This window comes from Giraffa tippelskirchi, chromosome 7 (genome assembly GCF_054371585.1).
Source record: "Giraffa tippelskirchi isolate mGirTip1 chromosome 7, T2T-mGirTip1v1.2.pri, whole genome shotgun sequence".
In the NCBI taxonomy this organism is placed as follows: domain Eukaryota; kingdom Metazoa; phylum Chordata; class Mammalia; order Artiodactyla; family Giraffidae; genus Giraffa; species Giraffa tippelskirchi.
In genome coordinates, this window is record NC_137281.1 from 12654422 (window position 1) to 12676593 (window position 22172).

The window sequence follows — 22172 nt, forward strand, 5'->3', positions numbered from 1 at the left end:
ACCACAGGACAACTGAGTCCGTACACCACAAATACTGAGCCCAGGCTCTAGAACCCATGCCCCTCAACAAGAGAAGCCATTGCAATGAGGAGCCTGCACACTGAAACTAGAGAAAGGCTTCAAGCAGCAATGAAGGTCCAGCACAGTCAAAAATAAATAAAAAATAAAATTATCATTCTATTCTCACAAAAGAGATCAATACAATATAGCTGATGTTTTCACTCACAGTTTGTGTCTTCATCTCTAATCTCAGGCAAATATTTTCTTTTAAGACTAACGCTTTACCTGTTCCTTGTAAAGACATCCTTGCTTTTGCATACTTAGTTAAATTATTTATGATTGTTCATAATTATTATTTTTCTAAAATTCCAAGTAAGAAGCATTACACTCATTAATGCAAAATACTCTTAATTTTTCAAAAGTTATTATTTCTTTCACTGTTTTTAAGTAGACAGCCAAAGTGAATGTTTTGTGGATTTAAAAAAAATACCACTTCCACTTCCTAAGTTGAGGAGATCTATGCAGCTCACAATTGTACCAGGTATTAAAACAGTAAGGGTTAAGCCTCACCATCTCTGAGAATTTCCACAAGTTGGGTCAATTGTCCACATCTGTAGTTTATTGTGCCCAGCTGCTCAAAGAAGAGCAATGCCACTCAAAGAAACCAGACTCCACATTCATGTCTGTGTCTGTTTTTTTCAACTTGTATACTAATTGATTGTCCAAGGCACAGGCAAAAGGAAAAAAAAATTAACCCTAACAGGGTTAATAAGGTATTGACACCTATCCAATGCCCTGTAAATACTCTTACTTTGGCAGTGGCCCACAAAGTTAACTTCTAGAGTATTCAGCCTGATACAACAAAGTAACTAATGACAATTAGACCATATAACTTTTTCCTACTTTTGCAACCAAATGTATAAATTAAGACGACACCTGTTTATATCACTTGCAAAATGTCGATACAGTAAGCCCTTCACATTCATGGCTTTTACAGCTATGGATTCAGTCAACCAGGGACAGAAAAATATCGCCCCCCAAAATTTCAGAAAATTCCAAAAAGCAACCATTCACATAGCATCTACACTGTATTTCAATTATTTCCACAGCATTTGCGCTCTGTTAGGTAATAGACACAATCTAAAGATGATTTAAAGTAGAGGTAGATTATATGCAAATACTATGGATGATGTTTTGTATTAGAGACTGGACTACCTGACCGGCTCCTAGGGCTCTTGGAGCCAATGCCTATGGCTGTATACCAACATTGCAACAGCCTGTAATATGCAAGTCATTTAGAAAACACAGCTGATCACACATTGTTCTTTACATACATGTGCATACAAAGTTGGAAATCAACATCTGTAGCGTCTATAGGTTTGCTTAGCAAACACAGGTATAACAGAGTGTGCCCTTGACTCTAATAATAGATATGAGTAGGCTACATGGTGAAGTGCAAGCCCCCATCCACCACCAGGACATGCCCTGTAATGTCCGGAGACTCTAGAAGAAACACAGCTGAAGTCTCACCCAAGGAGCGGACTCACTCCCTGGGACCCTTTTCCCAATTGAGGCTCCAGCTGTGCTGTGACAGGGGACTTCCCAGCACTGTTAAAATCTGGATGTTGCTCAAAACCCAATTTGGTGATGTATTCTCTGCTCTATTTCTCTTTTCTTTTCATGTTAGTATGCTGAAAGTAAGCTACATAATTCTCTAATAAATATCTGTATTATTTATTTGTAAAACAAGTGGCTTCTTTTGTTAACAAATCTTTTGAACCTGAGACGAAAGTGAAAATTTTCGGCAAAACATTAATTGGTGCTGTGAGCAGGATTTGTGAGACAAAATGCCACTCTTTAAGAAAATAGATTAAAGTTGATGACGTTTTTATCCCCAGATGGGAAGATTCATCTTATTGCTTGTTATCTAGTGAATGGGACGGATTCACTGGATTATATGAGAATTGGAACTTTAAATTAAAGCGGGCTGAACCATTAGAAAGTATTGAATGTTTGCAGCTCACACAGATTGAAAATGGATAAGAATGTGACACGCTGGGTGAGAGGCTGGATCCTCCTCTCTGCCTACTGTTAGGTACATGAAGCTAATTTAAAATTGTCTGAAGAGAAGTTACAATTGGATAAAAGAATTATTCGATTTGTGAGTACAATTGTCCATGTTACAATGCCAAGATTGTATTTTAGTTGCTCAAATCTTCACTTCTTAAGTCAGCTCTCCCTTGAGCTGGCACATGGCTCTAACAATGTCCCCCACTCCCCTTTCTTTCTTTTTCTTTTTCCTGTTGTGGTCTTACACCACCCCTGCATCTGCCTCTGTCTCCCTCTCCATCAGCTAACTCCCTTCTAACTTTCTCATCTCTCAGATTGGGGAGGAGAAGCCCAACTTCTTCCACTCCATCCCCCACTCTAGCATTTTTTTTTTTCTGCCTCTATTCTCAGAGTCAATTTGAGCACCATTTGGTCTGTATTTTGGGCTTCCCTGGTGGCTCAGCTAGTAAAGAATCCACCTGCAAAGTGGGAGACCTGGGTTCAATCCCTGGGTTAGGAAGATACCCTAGAGAAGGGGCCAGCTACCCACTCCAGTATTATGGCCTGGAGAATTCCATGGACTGTAGTCCATGGGGTTGCAAAGAGTCAGATATGACTAGCAACTTTCACTTTTCACTTTGGTCTATATTTTTAGCTATAAAACTATGACTATAGAAAGAAAAGGTGACTTTTACACTGGATAGCCATGATATTCTTTGGACTTGTTGACTAAAAAAAGATGTACAACTTGAGAGCTGCAAGTTAAGTTTTCAGTTCAGTTTGGTCGCTCAGCCATGTCCGACTCTTTGTGACCCCATGGACTGCAGCACGCCAGGCCTCCCTGTCCATCACCAACTCCTGGAGTTTACTCAAACTCATGTCCATTGAGTCCGTGATGCCATCCAACCATCTCTTCCTCTGTCGCATCCTTCTCCTCCTGCCTTCAATATTTCCCAGCATCATGGTCTTTTCCAATGAGTCACTTCTTCCCATCAGGTGGCCAAAGTTTTGGAGTTTCAGCTTCAGCATCAGTCCTTCTAATGAACACTCAGGACTGATTTCCTTTAGGATGGACTGATTGGATCTCCTCAGTCCAAGGGACTCTCAAGAGTCTTCTCCAAAACTACAGTTCAAAAGCATCAATTCTTTGTCCCTCAGCTTTCTTTATAGCCCAACACCCATATCCATCCATACATGACCACTGGAAAAACCATAGCTTTGACTAGATGGACCTTTGTTGGCAAAGTAATGTCTCTGCTTTTTAATATGCTGTCTGCTGCTGCTAAGTTGCTTCAGTTGTGTCCAACTCTGTGCGACCCCATAGACAGCAGCCCACCAGGCTCCGCCATCCCTGGGATTCTCCAGGCAAGAATACTGGAGTGGGTTGCCATTTCCTTCTCCAGTGCATGAAAGGGAAAAGTGAAAGTGAAGTTGCTCAGTCATGTCCAACTCTTAGCGACCCCATGGACTGTAGCCTACCAGGCTCCTCCGTCCATGGGATTTTCCAGGCAAGAGTACTGGAGTGGGGTGCCATTGCCTTCTCCAATATGCTGTCTAGGTTGGTGATAACTTTTCTTCCAAGGAGCAAACGTCTTTTAATTTCATGGCTGCAGTCGCCATCTGCAGTGATTTTGGAGCTCAAGAAAATAAAGTCTGTCACTGTTTCCACTGTTTCCTCATCTATTTGCCATGAAGTGATTGGGGCAAAATGAGGACTGCAACCTGGGAGGAAGCATTTCACAGAGCTCTGAGATACTGCTCCAAATTGGCAGTGGGAGAAGGTTAATATATAAGGTTTTGGTGAAGGGGGGAGTTCAATACCATTAAGCATCATTTACAAAAAGTTTTCTGTTAGTCAACAGGATCTGAGGTCACCATGAAGGGATTTATTGCTTCTCTAGATATGAGGAGATGCAAGGATTGAGATCATAAAATCTGTTCCTAAAAACATCCAACTATCTAAAGACCTGTCCCACCAGATTCCCTGGAGCACAGATTGCCTCACTTCACCCTGAACTCCCTCAGGGTTGTTGAAGGTCAACAGCTATAGCAGTATGGGCTTCAGTCTCCGTAGAGGCAGATGGCAAATGCCTTTGTTGTTCAGTCTTTGACAAAGCTCTTGGTAAATGCCAAATTGTAATTGACAGACTCCGGAGAAAACTGGTTAAAATGAATTTTTTTTTCTTCCTTTGAAACTGCAAAACCGGTTCTTTTTGCATATGCAATTAAAAACAGCTCGATTTTTACAAAGGCCTGCCAAGAAAAAAGCTTGAAGTTAAGCTTTGCCTAGGCTTTCCAGATGGCGCTAGTGGTAGAGAATCTGTCTGCCAATGCAGGATAAGAGACGCAGGTTCAATTCCTGGTTTGGGAAGATTCCCTGGAGGCAGGCATAGTGGCCCACTCCAGTATTTTTGTCTAAAGGATCCCATGGACAGAGGAGCTTGACAGTCCATTGACTCACAAAGAGTTGGACATGACTGAAGTGATTAGCACAGCAGGCAATTTGAAATACAGAGCCCAATTTGCCTGAGACCTTAACCTTGGGCAAATTAGAATTTCATGCCAAGGGGAGAAAAAAAGAGAGAGAGAAAAGAGTCAAAGAGACATTTTAAATCTCAAGCAGAAAACTATGAGATCTCTGTCTGTCTGGATTTATCTGTGTCTCAATGTGTGTCTTTGTCAGTTGGCTTAAAGAAAAGTAAGCGCTTACGAATCAAACAACTACAAGAGAAATTAACCTAAATGAATTTCAGGTTCACATGAACTGGGAAATATTAAATATATAGTATTAATGTTTGTTTGCTAATCTCATTAAGACATGTCTTAAATCATCAGCATTGTATAATACCTTTTTTGTGCCTAGGTTTAATGTAAGTGAAATTTGCCAACAAGGAAAGTAATTCGAGTGAAGAAACTTTAAAAAATATATATATATAAATGGGACAAGAGCTTTTAGATAAACTCGATTAAGGATAATTATACTTTAGGAATGTCTGTGTAAAATAATCTCTGAAGATTGGGGTAACTTGAATTTCTAGGGTTCTACTAAACTAAGTGATAAAAGTTTATTGAATAGCTAGGTCATTTCCAAATAAAATAAGATTTTGAAACATTAATTACTGAACACTAACCTCCTCTTACAGAGAAAATAAAGATTTTGGACTATCAATGAATATGTTTGGTACCATCCTGAGATGTTCTCTATAAGAAAGCAAATGTTTTTAGAAATTAAACTGGTTCACCAATCTCAGTTCAGTCGCTTAGTCATGTCCGACTGTGATCCTGTGGACTGCAGCACACCAGACCTCCCTGTCCATCACCAGCTCCCAGAGTTTACTCAGACTCATGTCCATTGAGTAGGTGATGCCATCCAATCATCTCATCCTCTGTCGTCCCCTTCTCCTCCCACCTTCAATCTTTCCCAGCATCAGGGTCTTTTCAAATGAGTCAGCTCTTCGCATCAGGTGGCCAAAGTATTACAGAATGCTAATATAAAGTACAGTTCATAGTTGCTTAAGGAAAGTAAGATGTGTGTTTTAAGTAAAAAAAAAAAAAAAAGCTATGAGAAATGAAATTGCATCTTATTAAGAAAAAAGAAAGTAGATCTGACTTACAGGAGGCTGTTTCTAAATAAACAAAGTGATTTTAAAAAAAGAGAAAGAGGTTTTCTGGAAAGTGGACCCCCAGAAAAATTTTGTACATAATACAAGTTTTCTTGAGATGTTGAACTGCCTTCAATAATGGATTTTAAGTTTCTTTACCTCTGAAGTGATCTGTTCTGTTTACCTTTGAAATCTTTTGTTAACTTTGGCTAAGCGAAGACTAACAAATGATTGTTTGACAATGATTGATATAATCCTGTTGGACTGGGTGTTATAAACCCTGCTGATATTTTTGGAAAAACTTCCTAAAATTAAAATCTAATAAAGTTCTTTTGACCTCTAGCTGACTTCGGGATGCTTTAGAGGGCCCCTGAGACATCCCAAAGAGAGGTATTAAACTACATGGGTTTATTTGATATGTTAAATTACTTGGGAAGTATTTGTGGAAGAGTGATAAATCTCAGGTTATATGTATGGTTAATGTTACTAATATAGATATCCTAAAAATTATGTGGAATTCATAAAGATCCGATATGTCCTGATAAAATGTTGTCAATTATAATTCTAGTTATCATATTAAAGTGTTACATGTTACAGCAATGACCAGGTTGCTTTGTCAGTTGCAATATAGTTACATTTTAAACATGCCATCTATGGTTTCACTCTCATGCCCTTAGAAGAATATTGTTACTTCTTCAAGATTTATGGAAAAGACATTCTAAGATTAACTAGGTAAACAAATTTTGTTTTTTACAGTAAACTGGTACCAGACTGGAATTTGGTTTTCTCTCTCTGTTAAAAGAACAAAATTTTCTTAGAACACACCTTTTGATAACAGATTGTGAATTTCTTTGCCTTTAAGTGATTTACATTTGCTTGTAAAACCTTTTGTTACTTTGATAAAGTTTTGCAACCCCACAGACTGTAGTTCACCAGGCTCCTCTGTCCATGAGATTCTCCAGGCAAGGATACTGGAGTAGGTTGCCATTTCCTTCTCCAGGAAAGTAAATAAGTATTATTTCACAATGATCTATGGTACGTGTAGATAAAGGTCTTTCTGCTTCTACAAATTAACCCCTCACTTGACCTCCTGGTGGCTCAGACAGTAAAGCAATGCAGGAAACCCGGGTTTGATCCCCGGGTTGGTAAGATCCCCTGGAGAAGGAAATGGCAACCCACTCCAGTACTCTTGCCTGGAAAACTCCATGGACGAAGGAGCCTGGCAGGCTACAGTCCATGGGGTTGCAAAGAGTCAGGCACAAATGAGCAACTTCATTTTCATTAAACTATTGCTATCTGATGTCCTTAAAACATGGCGATAATCTACTCCTAAACTGGAAAATTTAAAATGGGTAAGCTATAGTCGCAAATTTTTCTGAGTTATGGGAAATCCAAGATAGCCCCTTGGTTTTTCCTGGCTCCCTGACAAATCTCATGTTTATTTGATGGGATAAAGCCTTCCCTGGCTGCAGGGTTACTGCCCTCACAATGAAAAGTGTTTGTGTTTCACTGAAAATTAAACTCTACTTTTATTACTCACTTCTGAGATAGTTCCTTGTTGTTATACTATTAAAATTTTAATCAAGTTTTTAAAAGGACACTCTAATTTTGTTTCTAAAGCCTATCTGGACTGGAATGCAAAAGTAGGAAGTCAAGAGATACCTGGAGTAACAGGCAAATTTGACCTTGGAGTACAAAACGAAGCAGGTCAAAGGCTAACAGAGTTTTGCCAAGACAATGCACTGGTCATGGCAAACACCCTCTTGCAACAACACAAGAGAAGACTCTACACATGGACATCACCAGATGATCAACACTGAAATCAGGTTGATTATATTCTCTGCAGTCAAAATGTAGAAGCTCCATACAGTCAGCAAAAAGAAGACCAGGAGCTGACTGTGGCTCAGACCACGAACTCCTTATTGCCAAATTCAGACTTAAACTGAGGAAAGTAGGGAAAACCACTAGACTATTCAGGTATGCTCTAAATCAAATCCCTTATGATTATACAGTGGAAGTCACAAATATCTTCAAGAAAGTGAAAGTGAAAGTGAAGTCGCTCAGTCGTGTCCGACTCTTTGCGACCCCATGGACTGTAGCCCACCAGGCTCCTCCATCCATGGAATTTTCTAGGCAAGAGTACTGAAGTGGGTTGCCATTTCCTTCTCCAGGGGATCTTCCCGACCTGGGGATCGAAACCAGGTCTCCTGCACTGTAGGCAGACGTTTTACCGTCTGAGCCACCAGGGATTAGATCAAATAGACAGAGTGCCTGAAGAACTATGGATGGAAGCTCATGACATTGTACAGCAGGCAGTGATCAAGACCATCCCCAAGAAAAAGAAATGCAAAAAGGCAAAATGGTTGTCTGAGGAGGCTTTACAAATAGCTGAGAAAAGAAGAGAAGCTAAAGGCAAAGGAGAAAAGGAAGGATATATCCATCTGAATGCTGCTGCTAAGTCGCTTCAGTCGTGTCCGACTCTGTGCGACCCCATAGACGGCAGCCCACCAGGCTCCGCCATCCCTGGGATTCTCCAGGCAAGAATACTGGAGTGGGTTGCCATTTCCTTCTCCAGTGCGTGAAAGGGAAAACTGAAAGTGAAGTTACTCAGTCGTATCCGACTCTTAGCGACCCCATGGGCTGTAGCCTACTAGGCTCCTCCGTCCATGGGATTTTCCAGGCAAGAGTACTGGAGTGGGGTGCCATTGCCTTCTCCGATCCATCTGAATACAGAGTTCCAAAGAATAGCCGGAGAGATAAGAAAGCCTCCCTCAGTGATCAGTGCAAAGAAATAGAGGAAAACAATAGAATGGGAAAGACTAGCGATCTCTTCAAGAAAATTAGAGATACCAAGGGAACATTTCATGCAAAGATGGGCACAATACAAGACAGAAACGTATGGATTTAACAGAGCAGAAGATATTAAGAAGAGGTGGCAAGAATACACAGAAGAACCATACAAAAAAGATCTTCATGGCCCAGATAACCACAATGATGTGATCACTCACCTAGAGCCAGACATCCTGGAACGTGAAGTCAAGTGGGCCTTAGGAAGCATCACTACAAGCAAAGCTAGTGGAGGTGATGGAATTCCAGTTGAGCTATTTCAAATCCTAAAAGATGATGCTGTGAAAGTGCTGCAGTCAATATGCCAGCAAATTTGGAAAACTCATCAGTAGCCTCAGGACTAGAAAAGGTCAGTTTTCAATTCAATCCTAAACAAAGGCAATGCAAAAGAATGTTCAAACTACTGGACAATTGCACTCATCTCACATGCTAGTAGTAAAGTAAAGCTCAAAATTCTCCAAGCCAGGCTTCAGCAATTCGTGAACCGTGAACTTCCAGATGTTCAAGCTGGTTTTAGAAAAGGCAGAGGAACCAGAGATCAAATTGGCAACATCCGCTGGATCTTCGAAAAAGCAGGAGAGTACCATAAAAACATCTATTTCTGCTTTATTGACTATGCCAAAGCCTTTGACTGTGTGGATCACAATAAACTGTGGAAAATTCTTAAAGAGATGGGAATACCAGACCACCTTACCTGCCTCCTGAGAAATCTGTATGCAGGTCAAGAAGCAACAGTTAGAATTGGACATGGAACAATAGACTGGTTCCAAATTGGGAAAGGAGTACATCAAGGCTGTATATTGTCACCCTGTTTATTTAACTTATATACAGAGTACATCATAAGAAATGCTGGGATGGATGAAGTTCAAGCTGGAATCAAGATTGCCAGAAGAGATATCAATAACCCCAGATACGCAGAAGACACTACCCTTATGGCAGAAAGGGAAGAAGAATTAAAGAGCCTCTTGATGGAAGTGAAAGAGAGTGAAAATTTTGGCTTAAAACTCAACAGTCAGAAAACGAAGATCATAGCATCCGGTCCCATCACTTCATGGCAAATAGATGGGGAAACAGTGGAAACAGTGACAGACTTTATTTTGGGGGGCTGCAAAATCACTGTGGATGGTGACTGCAGCCATGAAATTAAAAGACGCTTGCTCCTTGGAAGAAAAGTTATCACCAACCTAGACAGCATATTAAAAAGCAGAGACATTGCTTTGCCAACAAAAGTCCATCTAGTCAAAGCTATGGTTTTTCCAGTGGTCATGTATGGATGGAAGTGGGTGTTGGACTATAAAGAAAGCTGAGGGCCAAAGAATTGATGGTTTTGAACTGTGGTGTTGGAGAAGACTCTTGAGAGTCCCTTGGACTGCAAGGAGATCCAATCAATCCATCCTAAAGGAAATCAGTCCTGAGTACTCGTTGGAAGGACTGATGCTGCAGCTGAAGTTCCAATACTTTGGCCACCTGATGGGAAGAACTGACTCATTGGAAAAGACCCTGATGCTGGGAAAGATTGATGGCAGGAGGAGAAAGGTGCAACAGAGAATGAGATGGTTGGATGTCATCACGGACTCAATGGACACGAGTTTGAGTAAATTCTGGGAGTTGGTGATGGACAGGGAGGCCTGGCATGCTGTAGTCCATGGGGTCGCAAAGAGTCAGACACGACTGAATGACTGAACTGAACTGCCCTTGTTAAGTTTGCTTCTTTGAGAATGCAGCAGATGGATCTCCAAATGGTAACACAAAAATATCACCTGGCCAATACCCAAGTCTTCACCTGCCCTACTGTTGACCAATAGAAGCATAAAATCATAGACTCTTGCAAAGGTGGTTAAATTATCTACACTTTGATAACTGCACCCGTTTACTGACAGAGGCAATGGAAGGACTGCTATATGAACCAACGTCTCAAGTTTGAGAACTCTGCTTCTTGAAACACTCCATCAGTAACTGTGAATGGACTGTTTTCACTAAAACCTACAATATGTCCTACATTGTTACTTAAGAACTAGTAAGACTGCTTGTGTTATTCTGCCTTGTTCCTATGTTCTTCAGCCTAAACAATCCTGGAGCTGACTATTAGGGAAATTACATGAATAATCTTGGTTAGGCCTCAAGGACAAAGCAGAGCAGACCTCTGACCTTGCTTCTAATCTGCCTGGACACTGCCCTAACCGGGAGTGACTGGGAGTGACTGCCTGCTGTGAGTGCAAGACTTGCGGCACCGTAGATAAAATGGGGGAGACATCTTGAGATGGTTGAGCCCCTGGAGGGGGCCTGGCCTACCAAGCCCTAGGCTTAACTACGTTCCAAGTTTTACACAACAAAACAAACAGCATTAATATGAAACTAGAGCTGCAATTTGGTCACAGATTGATGGTGATAATGATTTGCATCTGTCCTGGGATTATAAACGAATCCCAGAACTGCCATCTCTGAATTCTCACCCATGTGCTGCCTGGGACCCTTTCCCAATTGGGACTCCAGATGTGCTGTGACATGAAACTTCCCAGTACTGTTTAAGTCTGGATGTTGCTCAAAATCCAATTTGGTGATGTAGTCTCTGCTCTATTTCTCTTTTCTTTTAATGTTAGTATGTTGAAAGTAAGCTAGATAATTCTCTAATAAATATCTGGGTTATTTTTAAAATAAATAAATAAACACAACTACATGGGCCACATCAAGGGTCTCCAAACCTTCCAAAAGGAATTTTTTTTTTAAATGTTCTCCTTTCAAGTCTTTTTGTCATACCCATGTGAACAAATCCTGGTGCAACTACATTCACCCTAATTTTCTTTCTTGCTACTTCTTTAGCAAGAGCATGTGAAAATCCATCTAATTCTCCTTTATTAGCACTGTGCATAAACTGGCCAGAGTTTCCTCTGAAACCAATAACACTTCCTACATTCACAATGGACCCGCTTTGCTGTTTAATCATTGTCTTCACGGCAGCTCTACAGGTCAGCATGGAGCCCAGGAGGTTAGTATGAAGCGGAGATAGCATATTCTCAGCATTTTTCCTTACTAAGGGTTTATCCCTATTAATTCCAGCTGCATTTACCAAGAAATTAGCTGGACCCAAATTCTTGCCTCTGTTTCTTCAAATGTGTTTTGAACATCATGTTCTTAATGACCGCCTCAAAGCTCAATACTGTTAGGTAGTTAGACTAGGAAACAGGAGTCCAAAATGGCGGTGGCTAAAAGACAAGGAAGGGAAAAGCCCGCGAAAATAGAACAAAGGAAGGTCAAAGGAAGGTCGGAGGACCTGAGTGAGAACTTCAGGTAGAACAACACTCCTGGCTAAGCCCAATTTGCATAAGGCAGGCCCAGGGGGAAGAAAAAAACATATAAAAAGAGGAGCCAAAGCGCTCTCTTGCTCTCTCTGTCCCCCCCGCCCCGCCCCGAGTGTGTGCGCGGGCGCTCTCTCTCTCTCTCTCTCCACACTCCCACCCCCCTACCCTCCCGCCCCGCGCTCTGGGGCGTTCTTCTCTTCTTGTCTTTAGGTCAACAGTCGGCATGCCCTCATGCTTTGAGGATGGATTTTCCTGCTATCATCTAAATAAAAGAGCTGTAACACTGATTTGTCTAAGAGCTATAACACGGTCTGTTCGAGACCTGAGAGCTATAACACAGTCTGTCCAAGACCGGAGAGCTGTGACCCCGCTGAAGGCTCTAATGTTCGTCACTCCAAATCTTTGTTGTGACGAGACAGAACCGAGGAGCATACACTCGCCTGACAATACCAAATAAACTCCACCCAGGTCTCTAGCTGCAGGCTCTGACCCCCCAGAGATTCCATGCAACAAAGGCCAGTCAGTAGTGGCTCTGTGCCATCAAGCGGTCCACTGCCCTGTTGATGCCCCTAGACCCTGTCCATCTGGCACAGAAAACCTCTAGCCCCAGGGCTGGATGGGGAGGCTACAAGGGCCCACCCTTCCCAACAACCTCCCAGGTTTTTTTTGATGTGTTTCACATGGTATTAACGGACTGCCCAGGTGACTCAGTAATAAAGAATCTGTTCGCAAATGCAGGAGATGCAGAAGACACAGGTTCAGTCCCTGGGTCAGGAAGATCCCCTGGAGGAGAAGATATCAACCCACTTCAGTATTCTTGCCTGGGGTATCCTATGGACAGAGGAGCCTGGCCAGCTGCAGTTCAGGGGGTCACACGAGTCAACTAAGTGCTTGTTCCATCACTAAATCCTCCCAATTTTTTTTTATAATTGAAGTATAGCTAATTTACAATGTTGTGTTCATTTCAGGTGTACAGCACAATGATTCAGTGGGAATAGAATCTAAAAAAGAGTGGATATATGTGTATATATAACTGATTTGCTTTGTCATACAGCAGAAACTAACAGACCATTGCAATACTTCAATAAAAATTAATTTAAAGAAAGAATTCTTTGTATAAAGTTCTCTCAATCTAAATTTATTTCTCACTGGGTGTGGGTTAGCAATTGTGAGACTATTTTATATACATATGAGGGTTGAACACATAAGTAAATATAGTGTAAAAATGAGAGCCAGATTTTTGCTATCAAGGAAAGAATTTTCAAATAGAGGAAGCTAGAATGGAACCTGTGTGTTAGATTGAAATCAGAGATATCCATATGAATTGTTTCTGAGAGACAGAAATCAAGCCCCGTCCACTGAGAGGGCCGGTAAGCAAGGATATCCCACTAGCAATGAGCACAGCTAGTACCCAGATCTTGGTTTCTAAATACCACCTTCCAATAAAAGGAAGTGAGACTTCTTAGAGAAGTGGTTGATTCCAGGGCTGGGGAAGGGAAAATATAAGAACAATTTATGATGCCAGAAAAAAAGAAGTAGTTGAAAAAAAGATGAGTCATGTCAAAAAGAAACAGGAGCCAATGTGAAAGAGCTCGCAATGACAAAGCTGAAACAGTTTGAGCAGCAAAATAAATAAAATATTGGATTATAATCCATGAAATAAAATAAATGGTCTCTTGGATAAGAGACCATAGTGATATAAACTCTTGGCTAAATAAAACACTTGGAAGAAGAGACGGTTCTACCGTATGGAAGAATTCAGTTAATAAATGTAGAAGGGGGACTTCTCAGGTGGTTCAGTGGCTCCCAATGCAGGGGGGCTGGGCTCAATCCTCAGTCAGGGAACTAGATCCTGCATTTCACAACTAAAAATTCTGCATGCAATGAAGACCTGTTGCGACCAAATAAATAAATATAAATATTTTTAAATATTAATAAATAAATGTAGAAGGAATGAGGGAAATAGAAAATCATTTTTAGAACAAACACCACAATAATAATTGTGTGTGAGATCCACTGATGGATGCCAACATTCATGGGCAAAAGTTCAAAGAGAAACAGAATTTTGCATAGTCTTAAATATATTCCTTCAGATATTTATTAATTGCAAAGAGAAATATAGTAACTTTACAGTAAAGAAACCTTAACCAAGTGATCAAAGTTGTCATTATCAGTAATAAGACATATCAGAGGGCAACATCGTGTATCCCCTGATAGGATGAACTAAGAAAGGCACGTCATTTCTGTACTATTCTTGCCAAAAATGCACAATCCCGATATAATCATAAGAAAAACCAGAAAAGAAATATCAGGAAAATATTTTTAAAAATATCAGACTGAGGCACATTCTACAAGTAACTGACAAGTACTTTTTTTAAGTGTCAAGGTCATAAAAGACTGAGTAATTATTACAAAAGAGAGGAGATTTAGAAAACACAAAAAACAAATGCAATGTGAGATACTGGATGGTATCCTGGAATAGAATAGAAAACGAATATAGTGAAAGAGCTGTGAAATATAAATAAATAATGTCTGTGGTTTAGCTAAGAGTGTTGCACCAATACAATTTTAGTTCTTTTTGGGTTTGGTTTTTTTTTTTTTACTATTTTAATTTTTTTTTTTTTTAAATTTATTTATTTTAGTTGGGGGCTAATTACTTTACAATATTGTAATAGTTTTTGCCATACATTGACAAGAATCAGCCATGGGTTTACATGTGTTCCCCTTCCCGAACCCCCCACCCACCTCCCTCCCCCTCTCATCCTTCTGGATCATCCCATTGCCCCGGCCCTGAGCCCTTGTCACATGCATCGAACATGGAATGGTGCTCTGTTTCACATATGACAATACACATGTCTCAATGCCATTCTCCCAGAACGTCCCACCCTCACCTTCTCCCTCAGAGTCCATAAAATTGTTCCATGCATCTGTGTCTCTTATTCTGTCTCGCATATAGGGTTATCGTTACCATCTTTCAGATTCCATATATATGCATTAGTATACTGTATTGTTGTTTTTCTTTCTGGCTTACTTCACTCTGTATAATGGGCTCCAGTTTCATCCATCTCAGTAGAACCGGTTCAAATGTATTTTTTTAATGGCTGAGTAATATTCCATTGTGTATATGTACCACAGCTTCCTTATCCATTCATCTGCTGATGGACATCTAGGTTGCTTCCATGTCCTGGCTATTGTAAACAGTGCTGCGATGAACATTGGGGTACACGCGTCTCTTTCAATTCTGGTTTCCTCGGTGTATATGCCCAGCAGTGGGATTGCTGGGTCATATGGCAGTTCTATTCCCAGTTTTTTAAGGAATCTCCACACTCTTCTCCATAGTGGCTGTACTAGTTTGCATTCCCACCAACAGTGTAAGAGGGTTCCCTTTTCTCCACACCCTCTCCAGCATTTATTGCTTGTAGACTTTTGGATAGCAGCCATTCTGACTGGTGTGAAATGATACCTCATTGTGGTTTTGATTTGCATTTCTCTAATAATGAGTGATGTTGAGCATCTTTTCATGTGTTTGTTAGCCATCTGTATGTCTTCTTTGGAGAAATGTCTGTTTAGTTCTTTGGCCCATTTTTTCATTGGGTCGTTTATTTTTCGGGAATTCAGCTGCAGAAGTTGCTTGTATATTTTTGAGATTAATTGTTTGTCTGTTGCTTCATTTGCTATTATTTTCTCCCATTCTGAAGGCTGTCTTTTCACCTTGTTTATAGTTTCCTTTGTTGTGCAAAAGCTTTTAATTTTAATTAGGTCCCATTTGTTTATTTTTGCTTTTATTTTACTATTTTAATTTTGAACATTGTACTGTGCTTACACTACACAAGATGTTCTCATTAGGAGAATTCAGGTGAAGGGTGAATAAAACTGTAACACTGGCAACTTTTCTGTGCCTCTGGAAATATTTCAAAATTTATAATTTCTTTTTGTTTTAATTAATTTATTTACTTTTGGCTGTGCTGGGTCTTCATTAGTGCATGGGATGTTTTCTCTAGTTGGGGTGAGCGGCGGCTATTCTTCATTGCAGTGCACAGGCTTCTCACTGTGGTGGCTTCTCTTGCTGCAGAGCACAGGCTCTACAGCGCAGGCTTAGTAGTTGTGGGTACGCGGGCTTAGTTGCTCTGGAGCAACTGGGATCTTCTAAGACCAGGGATTGAAATCATGCCCCCTGTATTGGCAGGCAGATTCTTATCCACTGCACCACCAGGGAAATTCAAAATTTATAATTTCTTAAAAAACACTTCAAAGACCTGCCATTTCTGATCTTCTGTATCCTTCCACTGCATGAAGGATGAAAGCTTTTAACCAGGCAATAAAAAGGACTTCTAAAACTCTTTAACATCATCCCTTATTCATTACCCTAAGCCATGACTCTTTTGTGTCATGTATATTGACCACCCTTTACTGTCTTCTCTTTTTAAAATTGTATTTATTTATTTTTGGCTGTGTTGAGTTTTCACTGCTGTATGAGGGCTTTCTCTAATTGCGGTGAACAGGTGCTAGTCTCTAGTTGTGATGTGTGGGCTTCTCATTGTGGTGGCTTCTGTTGTTACAGAACATGGGCTCTAGATGCTCAGGCTTCAATAATGCTTATTGTGACTTTTATCACCTTAGATTCACAGAGTCTATTCTTGAACATCATGTAAATGGAATCAAACAGTGTGTTTTCTTTTTAATTGAGTCAACCAAATTTGAGATGCCTTCAAATTCCAGTCTTAAGACTCTACATTTTTAAGCAGACCAGCCTTTGATCCCATTTAATTCACTCATTCAGTCAATGATTCAACAAGTATTTATTAATACTCTACTTGACCTCAGGCATTCTCCCAGGCACTGGGGACATGATTTTGAATGAAATTGACCAAATCCTTTATTCTCACTGAGCTGATATGCTAGTGGGGAAAGCTGATTCTAGAAACACAAACAAATAACATATTTCAGAGAGTAATAGTTACTATAAAGAAACAAATTAAGCTGGAGAAGCCAGTGGGGTAAGAGGCTGGTAATTTAGACAAATTTGTCAGAAAAGGACTCTCTGGACTGGTGATATTTGAACTGAAGCCTAACTAATATGAGGATACATCTGAACATGTCCCCCCCCTCCCCCAAATTCATATGTTGCCAAAGGTGATGATTTTGGTAGGTGGGATCTTTGGAGGTGATCTGGTCATGAGTGTGGACCCCTCGTGGATGGGATTAGTGTACTGATAAAGGATATACTACAGGAAATTCTCTGGTGGTCTAGTGGCTAAAAATTTGGAAAACTCAGCAGAGGCCACAGGACTGGAAAAGGTCAGTTTTCATTCCAATCCCAAAGCAAGGCAATGCCAAAGAATGCTCAAACTACCACACAATTGCACTCATCTCACACGCTAGTAAAGTAATGTTCAATATTCTCCAAGCCAGGCTTCAGCAACATGTGAATGGTGAACTTCCAGATGTTCAAGCTGGTTTTAGAAAAGGCAGAAGAACCAGAGATCAAATTGCCAACATCCACTGGATCATTGGAAAAGCAAGAGAGTTCCAGAAAAACACCTATTTCTGCTTTACTGACTATGCCAAAGCCTTTGACTGTGTGGATCACAATAAACTGTGGAAAATTCTTAAAGAGATGGGAATACCAGACCACCTGACCTGTCTCTTGAGAAACTTGTATGCAGGTCAAGAAGCAACAGTTAGAACTGGACATGGAACAACAGACTGGTTCCAAATAGGAAAAGGAGTACGTCAAGGCTGTATATTGTCACCCTGCTTATTTAACTTAGATGCAGAGTACATCATGAGAAACACTGGGCTGGAAGAAGCACAAGATGGAATCAAGATTGCTGGGAGAAATATCAATAACCTCAGATATGCAGATGACACCACCCTTATGGAAGAAGAAGAACTAAAAAGCTTCTTGATGAAAGTGAAAGAGGAGAGTGAAAAAGTTGGCTTAAAGCTCAACATTCAGAAAACTAGGATCATGGCATCTGGTCCCATCATTTCATGGGAAATAGATGGGGAAACAGTGGAAACAGTGACACACTTTGTTTTTTTGGCTCCAAAATCACTGCTGATGGTGACTGCAGCCATGAAATTAAAAGACGCTTACTCCTTGGAAGGAAAGGTATGACCAACCTAGATAGCATATTAAAAAGCAGAGACATTACTTTGCCAACAAAGGTCCGTCTAGTCAAGGCTATGTTTTTCCAGTGGTCATGTATGAGTGTGAGAGTTGGACTGTGAAGAAAGCTGAGCGCTGAAGCATTGATGCTTTTGAACCGTGGTGTTGGAGAAGACTCTTGAGAGTCCCTTGGACTGCAAGGAGATCCAATCAGTCCATCCTAAAGGAGATCAGTCCTGGGTGTTCATTGGAAGGTCTGATGTTGAAGCTGAAACTCCAATACTTTGGCCACCTCATGCGAAGAGTTGACTCATTGGAAAAGACCCTGATGCTGGGAAGGATTAGGGGCAGGAGGAGAAGGGGACGACAGAGGATGAGATGGTTGGATGGCATCACTGACTCGATGGACATCGCTTTGGGTAGACTCCGGGAGTTGGTGATGGACAGAGAGGCCTGGTGTGCTGCAGTTCATGGGGTTGCAAAGAGTCGGACACGACTGAGCGACTGAACTGAACTGATACAAAATAAGTGACTAGTACTCGTCAAATTTGTCAATGGTTTCAAAGACAAATAAAAGTTGAAGGGGAATTCCCTAGTGGTCCAGTGGTTAGGATTCTGTGCCTGCAATGACAGGGGTCTGTCAGCACAGTAAAAAAAAAAAATTAGATTAAAAAAAGTTAAGGTTGAGGAACAGTCTTCGGTTAAAAGAGATTCTTATTAGGTCTTCTAAACTGGAAAAAAAATTGTTATAACAAATATCCTTTGGACAACTAGTAAAATCAAAACATTATCAGAAAATTAAATAATATTGTATCAATATTAAATTTTTCTATTTTGATAATATTACTGCTAATGTAATAAAAAGTGTCCTTGTTCTTTGGAAATACACACTGAACACTTTAGAGGTATAAGGGCACCTGGGCTACAATTTACTCTCAAATAATTCATAGAGAAATAGAGGAAAAAAGAGGCTTTGATAAAGTGTAGCAAAATGTTACCAATTGGTGAATCAGAGGAAAATGTACATAAAAGTTCCTTGTACTATTCCTGAAGCTTTTCATTAAGTTTGGAATTATATATATTTTTTAATGTTCACAAAAGATTTCTGAGTAACTTGACTGCATCACAGAATAAAACTCAAGAATATTTATAGGAACATGAAAATATCCAGCACCCAACAAGGAATAATTTACAATAACTGACATCCAATCAAAAATTAACAGGTAGAAACTATAGAACACTTAGAGGGAAACAGAGGCAGAACATTCTATAACATAAATCACAGCAAGATTCTCTATGATCCACCTCCTAGAGTAATGGAAGCAAAAATAATGAAATGAGACCTAATTAAAGTTAAAAGCTTTTACACAGCAAAGGAAACTGTAAACAAGGAGAAAAGACAACCCTCAGAATGGGAGAAAATAATAGCAAATGAAACAACTGACAAAGGATTAATCTCCAACATTTATAAGCAGCTCATGCAATTCAATACCTGAAAAACAAACAACCCAATCAAAAAGTGGGCAGAAGACCTAAACACACATTTCTCCAAAGACATACAGATGGTTAATAAACACATGAGAAGATGCTCAGCATCATTCATTATTAGAGAAATCCAAATCAAAACTACAATGAGCTATCATCTCACACAAGTCAGAATGGCCATCATCAAAAAGTCTACAAACAATAAATGCTGGAGAGGTTGTGGAGAATCCTCTTGCACTGTTGGTGGGAATGCAAACTGATACACCACTGTGGAGAACAGTATAGAGAGTCCTTAAAAAACTAAGAACAAAACTACCGTATGATCCAGCAATCCCACTACTGGGCATCTACGCTGAGGAAACCATAATTGAAAAAGGCACATGGACCCCAATGTTCACTGCAGCACTATTTACAAGATCTAGGACATGGAAGCAACCTAGATGTTCATCAACAGATGAATGGATAAAGAAGTTGTGGTACTTATTCACAATGGAACATTACTCAGCTATAAAAAGGAATGAGATTCTAATGAGGTGGACAAACCTAGAGCCTATTATACAAAGTGAAGTATGTCAGAAAGAGAAAGACAAACATTGTATATTAATGCATAGGTATGGAATCTAGAAAGATGGTACTGATAAACCTATCTGCAAGGCAGCAATGGAAATGCAGACAGAGAACAGACCTGAGGACACCGAGGGGAAAGGAGAGGGTGGGACTAATGGAGAAGGTAGTATGGAAACACATACATCACCATGTGTAAAATAGATAGCCAGTGGGAATTGGCTATATGACTCAGGGAGCTCAAACCAGTGTTCTGTGACAACCTAGAGGAGTGGGATGCAGTGGGAGGTGGGAGGGAGGTTCAAGTGGGAGGGGACATATATGTACCTATGGCTGATTCATGTTGATGTATGGCAGAAACCAACGCAATATTGTAATTATCCTTCAATTAAAAATAAATTTAAAAACAAATTACCTGGCATACATAGGTGTGTAGAAGATTTATCATGAAATGCAGGCAATGTGCCAGGAACATTCCTGATGTTATTCAGTCATTTTTTTAACAAATCTTGAGTTCTGGGTCAGGCAATTCATTATGGGTTGGAATGTAAAGTATTACCTCCATTCCACTCATAAAGAAAGTGAGGTACAAAGATATCCAGTATACAAAGTGAATGGCTAGGAATTTGCCAAATCTGCCAATGGCTTCAAAAACAAATCAAAGGTTGAAGAGGAATTCCTTGGTGGTCCAGCGATTAGGAATCTTCCCCTGCACTGACAAGTGTCTGTCAGCACAGCAAAAAAAAAAGTTAAATTAAAAAAAAATAAAGGTTGAGGAACAGTCTTCAATTAAAAGAAACTCTCATCTGGTCTTCTAAACCAGAAAAAAAATATTATAATGAACATTATTTGGACAACTACCAAAATGGAAATATTACCAGAAGATTAAATAATATCAATACTAAATTTTTCTATTTTGATATTACTCTCAAGGTAATAAAAAGTGTCCTTCTTTGGAAATACTTACTGAACATTTAAGAGGTATAAGGACACCGAGGCTACAATTAATTCTCAAACAATTCATCTAATTCAGGGAAATAGAGAAAAAGAGAGACTCTGATAAAGGGTGGCAAAATGTTATCAATTGATGAGTCAGAGGAAAATGTGCATAAAAGTTTCTTGTATTATACTTGCAGCTTTTCATTAAGTTTGGAATTATACTTTTCAAATGTTCACAAAAGATTCCTAAGTAACTTAACTTCATGACAGAATAAAACTCAAGAATATTCATAGGAACACAAAAATATCCAGTACTGACAAGGTAAAATTTACAATGACTGACATCCAATCAAAAATTACCAGGCAGAAACCATAAAATTCTTAGATGAGAACATAGGCAGAACACTCTTGGACGTAAATCACTGCAAGATCCTCTATGACCCACCTCCTAGAGTAATGGAAATGGACAAAAATAAACAAATGGGACCTTATTAAACTTAAAGGCTCTCACACAGCAAAGGAAACTATAAACAAGGTGAAAGGACAACCCTCAGAATGGGAGAAAATAATAGCAAATGAAACAACTGACAAAGGATTAATCTCCAACATTTACAAGCAGCTCATGCAACTCAATACCCAAAAAACAAACAACCCAATCAAAAAGTGGGCAGAAGACCTAAACACACATTTCTCCAAAGACATACAGATGGTTAACAAATACATGAGAAAATGACCAACATTACTCATTATTAGAGAAATGCAAATCAAAACTGCAATGAGCTATCATTTCACACTGGTCAGAATGGCCTTCACCAAAAGTCTACAAACAATAAATGTTGGAGATAATGTAGAGAAAAGGGAATCTTCTTGCACTGTTGGTGGAAACGCAAATTGATACAGCCACTATTGAAGACAGTACAGAGAGTCCTTAGAAAATTAAGACTAAAACTACCATATGACCCAGCAATCCCACTTACTGGGCATGCACCCTGAGAAAACCATAATTGAAAAGACATTAATCACAATGTTCATTGCAGCACTATTTACAAGATATAGGACATGGAAGCAACCTAGATGTCCATCAACAGACAAATGGATAAAGAGGTTGTGGTACATATTCACAATGGGATATTACTCGGCTATAAAAAAAAAAAAAAGGAATGCTTTTGAGTTGGTTCTAATGAGGTGGATGAACCTAGAGCCTATTATATGAAGTCAGAAAGACAAATATCATATATTAACGTGTATATATGGAATCTAGAAAGATGATACTGA

General features: G+C 39.7%; 1 pseudogene; it reads right to left on the reverse strand.

Annotated features, from left to right (window-relative positions):
• Positions 1-1441: 1441 nt before the first annotated feature.
• LOC145513709 (3-oxoacyl-[acyl-carrier-protein] reductase pseudogene) lies at positions 1442-21881 on the reverse strand (annotated as a pseudogene).
• Between the last annotated feature and the right edge of the window lie 291 nt (positions 21882-22172).